This window comes from Rhinichthys klamathensis, unplaced genomic scaffold (assembly GCF_029890125.1).
Source record: "Rhinichthys klamathensis goyatoka isolate OS25496 unplaced genomic scaffold, OSU_Roscu_1.1 h1tg000121l_1, whole genome shotgun sequence".
Lineage (NCBI taxonomy): Eukaryota > Metazoa > Chordata > Actinopteri > Cypriniformes > Leuciscidae > Rhinichthys > Rhinichthys klamathensis.
Genome location: NW_026606658.1, coordinates 4,948,605 through 4,957,284, shown reverse-complemented (window position 1 = coordinate 4,957,284; position 8,680 = coordinate 4,948,605). Strand labels below are relative to the sequence as shown.

The 8,680-nt window shown below is 37.8% G+C and overlaps 1 protein-coding gene across 1 annotated transcript in view; it reads left to right on the top strand.

The window, feature by feature from the left end:
* The first annotated feature begins 156 nt into the window (after nt 1-156).
* bmpr1ab (bone morphogenetic protein receptor, type IAb) overlaps nt 157-8,680 on the top strand; it is a 40,537-nt gene continuing 32,013 nt past the window's right edge. Inside the window, exon 1 of the mRNA XM_056255627.1 lies at nt 157-376. The gene's annotated coding sequence lies outside the window, so the exon portion shown is untranslated. The remainder of the gene's footprint in view (nt 377-8,680) is intronic.

The window sequence follows — 8,680 nt, the reverse complement described above, 5'->3', positions numbered from 1 at the left end:
GACACCCTGCAATTCATCCATCCTCTCCCTCTCCAGCGCGTCTATCCAGCTTGTTTTTCACCGCGCGCGTCTGCGTGTGGAACGCTCGAGCTCAGCCGCGCTACTGTGATTGGAGGACTGAAGCAGCGCGCGGCTGTGATTGGAGAATTGAATCAAGGCTCATCGCTTTACGTGCACGAGTGGAATGTTCCCTCTACACAGAGGCACAACTACAGAGAAAAGAACGAAAGAAACTAGAGAAAAACGTCCACGAAACCAGGAGAAAATCTCACCACAGAAAGTGTCCATAATTCACGTTTTGAAGTAGACCTTCGTCACGACTCATAAATCCTAATTTGGAAGGATTTTGAGTTGAATTAGCGGCTTTATCTAAAAGGTAAGTGGGAATTCCGGATATTTGTGTGATGATTTTCTTTCCGGTTGTGGAGGGGGAAAGTTTGTTTTCTCTTGTCATGGTTTCGTTTTGCAAAAAAATGGACGCTTTAAACGAGTAAGACAATTAATACAATAATTGACAACGGGTTTATTATCTACAGTGTTTGATAAATGCTTATTTTCTCTTGTATCTGCTATTTTCTTGTTCCAGCCCTTTAGTCATTATATATATGCTTTTTCTACAACAGCCATGTTGCCATAAAGCAAACGTAAATTAAATTGCTAATTCCGGTCTACGTTGCTGCTCCATATTGTTTATTGTATTTTTGTTTGGTGTTGCTTCGATAACATCTGTGTTTGGGTTTTGTTGTCAAGTCCCAACATGCATCGTGTAAAATCACGACTACCTGCTTGTTGTGTAGCTCGGATTGGCCGTTGTCTGTAGTTGAATTAAAAAGAGTTTGTCCTTTATTAGTGAGGTGTTGTCTTTGATAGTCTCGATAGTCAACATAAAGATTATTATTATGTCAAAGTATCCAATAACCAATTTCCCCAGAACTATGGCTATATTTCTTCATAACACAAGCATAACTAAATGACTACAACAATTAAAAACATTATATTTATTATGATTATTGCATTGACAACGGTAATAATTACTATTGCTAGTATTGTTATTTATGCAAACCTTTGTGATTTAAATTTCAAAAAAAATATTTTGATCTTTGTTTTGGACTCTACTTTAGGTGCTGCCATAAAATTATGCCATTTATCAATAGACCTGATACTTAAAAAAAACATTAAATGATTAAGTTGAAAACATTGAATATTGGTCAAACCAATTATCAACAACCAATCATTATGTCTCATTTGTTGCACTTTTCCCTTAGTTGTTTTCTTATTGTTGAGCGTTTTGTTGAGTAACAATTTTGTAAGACTTAGCCTAACTATGAGCTATGGTCTATAGTATGGGATTTATGTCTCTCTTTTGCAAACTCTTTCAGTTTCTTCTGAGTTGTTTTAGAGGAACGTAATAAAGTGTAAATCTTTTTTTTGGTCCACATCACCTAGAGAATGAACAGACCCATGATTAGTCCCAGGGGTAATTAAACACGGAGACCAAGATCAATCTTGTATGAGGAGAGAGGCAGTTCTTTCCATATATCTTAATTTACCATGGTATTGCTCTTTCAGATTTGTGGAGGGAAAAAAGTGCAGAAAACTCCAGATGAAAAACAGAACCTTAGCCTGTGCTTGCTCTTGGCTCTTCTGAGAAGCCCTCTCTTTTTTTAGTGGAAGTGTTTGGAAACACAAATAGACCTAATGCTTGCAGTTTATTTTCCCTCTCTCTGTGTTGTCGTGAATACGAATAGTTGTTCAAGTAAACACAGGGCACTTTCTGCTCCTTAATATCCTGAAAGTCTTCGATTGTGGAGATATTGATATGAGATAGCATGTTGGCAAGTGTGAATAATGTTAATGAAGGAAGGCACACTGTTTTTTAAACGGGGTCTCCTTTTGCCTGCATTGGGCTGTGGAGATTCCTGTTGTGTGACAAAACAAAGTTCTTTCAACTCTTTGTTGTCTGAATAAAGCTATTTATTTGCTTTTTATTTTATTATAAATAAACTCATTTGTGAGAGTTTAGCTTATGGTGTGAATTCTACTTTTGCATTTAGTTTAGTATAAATACAAACATGTCAGTAGATTACAAAACCATTGCCAATGGTTTGTGAGAATGAACAGACATTAGACAAATCTGTCTGACACAGATGTGAATGTGAATTCCTGTTTCAAGGGCTGGGCTGACCTTATAAACATGCTTCAGGTCAAGTAGTCCTATTTAAACAATCCACTGGATAATCACATTCAATGTATGCAATTACACAACAAATAAAGAGAGTTGTCTTATCTAACACCAACATTACAAAAAAAAAAAAACCCAGTAGTTTTCCTCTTGTTTACCAAACCATCCCAACATATTTTTACTTGGGAAGCAATACTGCAAAATATATTGAGACCGGGCATTATGTGCAAGATGTGGGCTCAAAAACAACGATGACCCCAGCAGCACCCCTCCCACTTCTTGCAGCAAAATGAAACCTTCAGCATTCATCTGAATTGCTCTTGCAGCCACAGGCCAGAAAAGGCATGTGCTCTGCTTGCAACTAAAATAGAAGGCCTGGAGTGGGAGGGGAAGAGAATCTAATTTTCTCCCTAAGAGCCAGGCTTTCTTTATTTATATATCGTTATGGCTGTATTTAAAGGAGAAATGGTGGCCCGCTTCCTCCATGCATGACTCGCTCTTTATTTTTCAGCCTGTGGGCCTTCGTCTGGCCATAGAAGAGCCTCTCCTTGGAACGGGGGGGGGGGGGGGGGGGGGGGGAGAGAGAAAGAGAACGAGAGGGAGGGAGAATGGAAAGGGGGGGAAGAGAGAGAGTAAAAGAGTCAGGTTTCGGTCCCTGTGCGCTCTAAGCTGAATCAGACAAGAACGTTTCTTTAAGCAAAGCTGCTTTTAGTCTTACATGCTCTGATTTGCTTAAAGGGATCATTCACCCCACAAAAATGACAATTCTGAAATCATTCACTCACCATCAAGTCGTTCCAGACCTGTATGACTTGCTTTCTGCAGAACACAAATGAAGCTATTTTGAAGAATGTTTCAGCTGTTTTTGTTCAAGAATCTAATTTTATAACTTTCTTGCTTTTTAGGCCATATATTTAAAGTCAAAAGGGGTCCAAAACAACATTAACCCCCATTGATTTTTATTATATGAGCAAAATACAAACAAGCATTATTAAAATTGATCTTCCATAGAAGAAAGAATGTCATACAGATTTTGAGTGTCATTAGGGTAAAAAAAGATGACATTACACATTTTTGGATGAACTAATCCATTTAAGACTCAGTTATGGAGTTGCAAGCGGTCTATTCAGTTTTTGTTTTTTTTAATTAACCTTGGCTGTAATAAGACATGGTAGTGAAAAACCAGAGGAGTACTAGTTTCACGGCCTTGAATTGCAGAATGAAATTGAGTCTGGGGAGATTTTATCACTTTCTGCAGTAACAGTCAGCCTGTTTATTTCCCTTTTTTAGTGCATGGAAAGGTGGGGCACACGCCCCCGTTTGGTGAATCTTTTCTCACTAAATTTTATCTTCAAATCTTAATGAATGCCAAATCTGCAAATGGCCTATATGCTGTTGGCAAGTGAAGAATGATTCTTTTGAGAAGCTTTGAGAAAGGACAGAAGTTGTTTCAGGTTGAAATAACACGAAGAAATATCTTGTTTACTACTTTGAAGCGAAGCACATCTTTCATGCTTGCAGGTTGAGTTTGTCATAAATGCATATGCTTTTAGAGAAAATGTACAGAAAACACTTGTATTTGGAAACTGCAACTACAGTAAATTGCATTTTAAGCCTTTACACCCTCATGTTGGGGTAGAGCTCTATGTAATACCTTTTTCCATGTCGCTCTCTTTATCTGTCTCTGTATAGAAAATACCATGTCTTTCAGGAGCGTTTTGTTGTGACCACACATAACAATAGACCAGAGTTGGTTGTGGTTAGCTGAGCGTGCAAAGTACACACACGTCCATTATTTGCTGTGCCGAGACCTCCCAATGTTGAGATCTAGTTCTACTCCTTTATACCAATCCGGTAGTGACTTATAACTAAAGCCTGCCACTATGATCCCAGGGCTCAACGCTAAGGATTTTTTCTACTGGTCCCCGCCACAAAAAGTAATAAATGAATAAAATTAAATACACTGTAAAAAAACTTAACTCATTATTTTGTGTTATCTTTTTGCATGTTTTTTTTTTAGTTTAACTAACTTATTTCGATAAGTTGAGGACAAGAAAACTTACAATTTCTTGTTGTCTGACAATCTAGTTATCTCTACACAAAAAAATAAGTTGAAATAACTAAATTGCTAAAATATTTTTTACAGTGTAGACCTGCTTATTGTTTTTGTTGTTTTTTGACCCATTGTAACCTTAATAAATAAGGTTATAACACCAAAACTAGTCTAATTCATATACATTTTAAATATTGTTAGAGACAACTAAACAGTCAGTAATAAAAAAGTCAGTAATAAAATAATAACTCATAATCAAATTACGAGCAATAGTATACATAAATACAATAGAACAAACAAACACATGAAATAATGCTTTTCAGGTAGGATCCAATATACTGATATACACATTTTTTTTCTCATATGCTTATGTTCAGTTAAGCCATAACATACTGTGTTTACTCGGATACTTGCCAGTATGGGCATTTAGATTTTTTTGTATATATATCCGTTCAAGCGCAAGAAGATGTGAAAGAGAACTCAATTTAGTATAGGGCTGGAAGTAATGATTTTTCCGATTAATCTATCGATTATTTTTTGGATTAATCGATAAATCAAAAAAAAAATGTTAGGGTTAATCTATTGTTTATTTTCTAAATAGTCGATTGATACTTAACCAATAAATAATGACCTTAACTAATCTATGAATGAACTTTTACCTAATTATATCATTTATCACAAAAGATAAGGTTTATGCAGTGTAAGCCTAATGAGGAAAGGTTTTTACCGTGTCTGCGTTCACAGTCACTTTTTGGGATTTACAGCAGAAATATGTGTGAATCCTGAAATGTTTTGTTCATTCAGGAGATTAAAGTAGAGACTTGAATATGTTCATTCGGCTGTGTGATCAAACAGCTGCAGTCACAACCACATTCTATAACCTAACATGGCGGTGCCCATAAAACAGTGAAGTTTTACAACGATTGACAGCGCGCTATTAAATAAATGATTCCAATCGAGGTGTGAGTTCATCCATTAGATATGTTAAATAACCAACAACAGCGTTAAATGCAATTTGTAACCGGTTGCAGAGAGTACGTTTAAGCCGTGTCTCACAGCCTCGCACCTACGGCAGCTCGTAAAAAGCAGAATGCTGTATGAACGCAGTCGTATTAAGCACAAAATATGGGACTGACAACATTATTCTAGTGCTGTTTAAAACTTCACTGCATTATTTGGATAATTACAAAGTATTCCTTTTTTGAATACTGTTTTGATTGTTTGAGAATTGGATCTTTTCCCTCTGCTTTGCATGGGTAGTTATATTTGACATTTTATTATGGAAAGAAGTACTTCCCAAACCATGCCGTCTGCATTTTTGCAGCGCATTATGTCAGGTCTGAGATGTGTTTGGCATCTGCACAGAACCACACAACTATAAAGAGGGGCATTTCCAGAGTCTGACTCTCAGTCTGAACTTTGCATGTGCTCAGAGCACTGCTGAACCTGAACAAAACCCTCAATAAAAAAACATTCATTAGCACTGAGCCCTCCAGCAAGACACGTCCAGCCATCACAGTCAAAGAAAACAGGGTTTAATTTCTGCATACAGGTTAAATGCAAAGAACCCCAGGGTTTGGCATTAAGGATGCCCTTATGGCTAGGGGTTTTGGAACAGTTAAGGATTCTATTTTGATTCTATTCTGCTCAAATGTTTTTTGTGATGTGTGAATTGTTATTCAATACTAATGTTTTGAATATCACGTGTCAGTCTTGAAAGCATTAGATAGAAGAAGGTATATTGACTTTTATATGAATTTGTTTCATATATTAGGGATGGGCACGAGCACTGGTGTATTCGAACATGACAGTGACAATCGATCATGAAAACGATGATCGCCATGACTTTTTCTGATTGATTACTGTGGCATTTTAGGCGGTACCTGAGATCTGATTGGCTAGTGTTAGACAGCATGCCGTCCAGAACAGAGAACTAAAGTGAAACTATGACTTTGAAAGCATGAAGTGATGCCTTGAATCACTTTCGTAATAAAAATACAGTAAAGTACAAGATGTGCTGCAGCAATCTGCCATCTACATAACTTTAAAATGAGAACACTATTGTTATAGAATTTTGTAAATTCGTTGTTTAATTTAGTTGCACGTTGGTTTTGTTGTTACAGGAAGAGCGCATGCAAAACGAGAGTTATACATTCAGACAAGCACGCCAAGTTCACTTGCGCATTCGCATCCTTTTGTGCAGATGTAAGTTGTAATATTACTTTTGTTTTACATTGCAGATTCAAGGAGATAAGGCTAGCTGAAGGTCTTATAATAAAGCCTACATATTGTGTTATCTGCTTAAGAGCCATAACCTAAATGAATGGAGAATGGCTGGTTGTAATTGAATGACTTCCTCTATAATAGGTCTCTGCTTTGTAGAGGAAATGAGTAAGAGTTCCTAAATGGTGAATATGAACAGATGTGTTACATGGTGGTCATCATCACTCAACTATTGTGAGCCCAGGGTTAATTATTGCCTTTCTTCTTTATACTTTGCCAGTCGCACATCTTAATGGACTGTTTTAGTGTTTCAGCACAAAAGGAAAGATCCGATGGTTGTTTGACTGATTGCATTAGTTCACATAGTTCGCATTTAGGCTTGGTATGATTATCTGGCTATTTTCAACAATATATTTGGCTTTTTGCTCATTGGTGGTTTTAAATTGTGCTTGAAGCCTGTGGCTTTGACAGTAAACAAGTTTGCTGTCATCTCACAAAACTAAAGGTCTTGACTCTTGACAGAAAAGCTTAGCTGTTGCCATCCCACAAAGCTGAATCGTGACTGAATGCTCTTGTAAAAAACACAAACATTAAGGAATATCATAACCACAGTGCAAAAAGAATGACTGGGTGCTCTGCAGGCACAGTTGAGTCCTCCCTCAAGGCATCTGTTTTCCCATCCACAGTGCCTCACTGAACCACGCTAACCTTCTCATTTCATGGGCTTTAATTTCAATTAGCTATGGCTGATCGTTCGCTTTGATCGTGTTAGTCTCCCCTCAGAGCCCCAATTGCTTTTTATACACCCTCGTGCTTTCCTGTTGGTTTTACTAAACCCTCTGGAATTAACAGCAGTGATGGAATCTTCATGTTTGATTTCCACTTCCTACAGCTGTCGCTCATCTTTCAGCACTGCAACAAAACAGTGTCACAAATCAAGTCACATGTTTCTGGTCAAGAGTGTGGAGATGTGCATATATACGCAAGCCACTCTGATTATAAACTGCACACTTATTTCCTAATCTGAAGCTTGATTCTGTTGTTTTTGATGAGGCATATTTCAAAGATAAAGCTAAAGCTAAAGCTTCAGATTTGGGAAGAAGTCAACATTCCAGGACTTGGGAAATAAGTTGTAATCCTCTTTCTCAGTGAGGGCAGTGGGGTCAACTCCTCCTGGCACCTGTGTGGATATGAATGTCTCAGGCTTGGTGACACTCTGTCTAAGAAGCATTTCTGCCCTGCTTTTGGCGCTAATCCACACACGTCTTAGTTCAGTTTAATCCTTGGATCTCCTTTGTGACATTGCCAGTGTTATTTAGTGACTTGCCATGTTGAGTTTTGACATGAACTTTCTTGACATCAAACAATTCCCCCTCTCAATTTCTCTCATTACCATTTAAGCTTCTGTTTTTGGTGGTTCAAAATTCATATCATATCATACATTGTAATACTGTATATAACCTCACTTGCAAATATGTACTTTCAGTTTTCAAACTTAAGTCTAAACATGGAAGTATAAATATGAAACTAATCTTAGGCTGCACAAGTGGTTTTTAGTGAGCAGTGTGGCATTTTATGTTTATGGCCTACTTCTTTTTAGTAGCAGTTTGAAGGTAATTTTCAACATTTAGGGGGCTTTCACACTAAGCATGCTTGCTGAAGTCCGAATCTGAGCGCGATAGTTCCCAGTTTCGCCCGAAACGTTAGTCTGGTTTCACACTCAACTTAATTCTATTGAACCCAGGTGCATTGCACTCATCTTATGTCATCACAAAAATGACTGCGCATGATAGAAAACAGGACGCGGGTCAATATATTTAGTTTTTTTATTAATTTGGTGCTCAGCAGAGTGAAACAAAATTTGGGTTTACTGTGTATGTACGTCGCATGACTGAGGCTTTCTGCTGCTTGCAAACAGACTCTTTTAATGAGACAGCGGATTGCAAGCCATTCATTTGCCGCTCGATTGCACTCACGCTCTCTAGCGCTCTTGTCCAAGGTAAATCATCACCACTGTCATCACATGTGTTTTGTTGAACTAATGACATCATCATTGGCTAAAATGCATGCGCGGGTTACTGCACTGAAGAAGTCCGACTTGCTTTCACATTCACGCAAATCGCACCACAGTTCGAGTGCAACCGAACTCAGACCACCTCCTACAGCTAGTCTTGGGTTCGGTGCCCCAGTGCGCTCTCAGGTCCACTTGACAGCTTTTAATT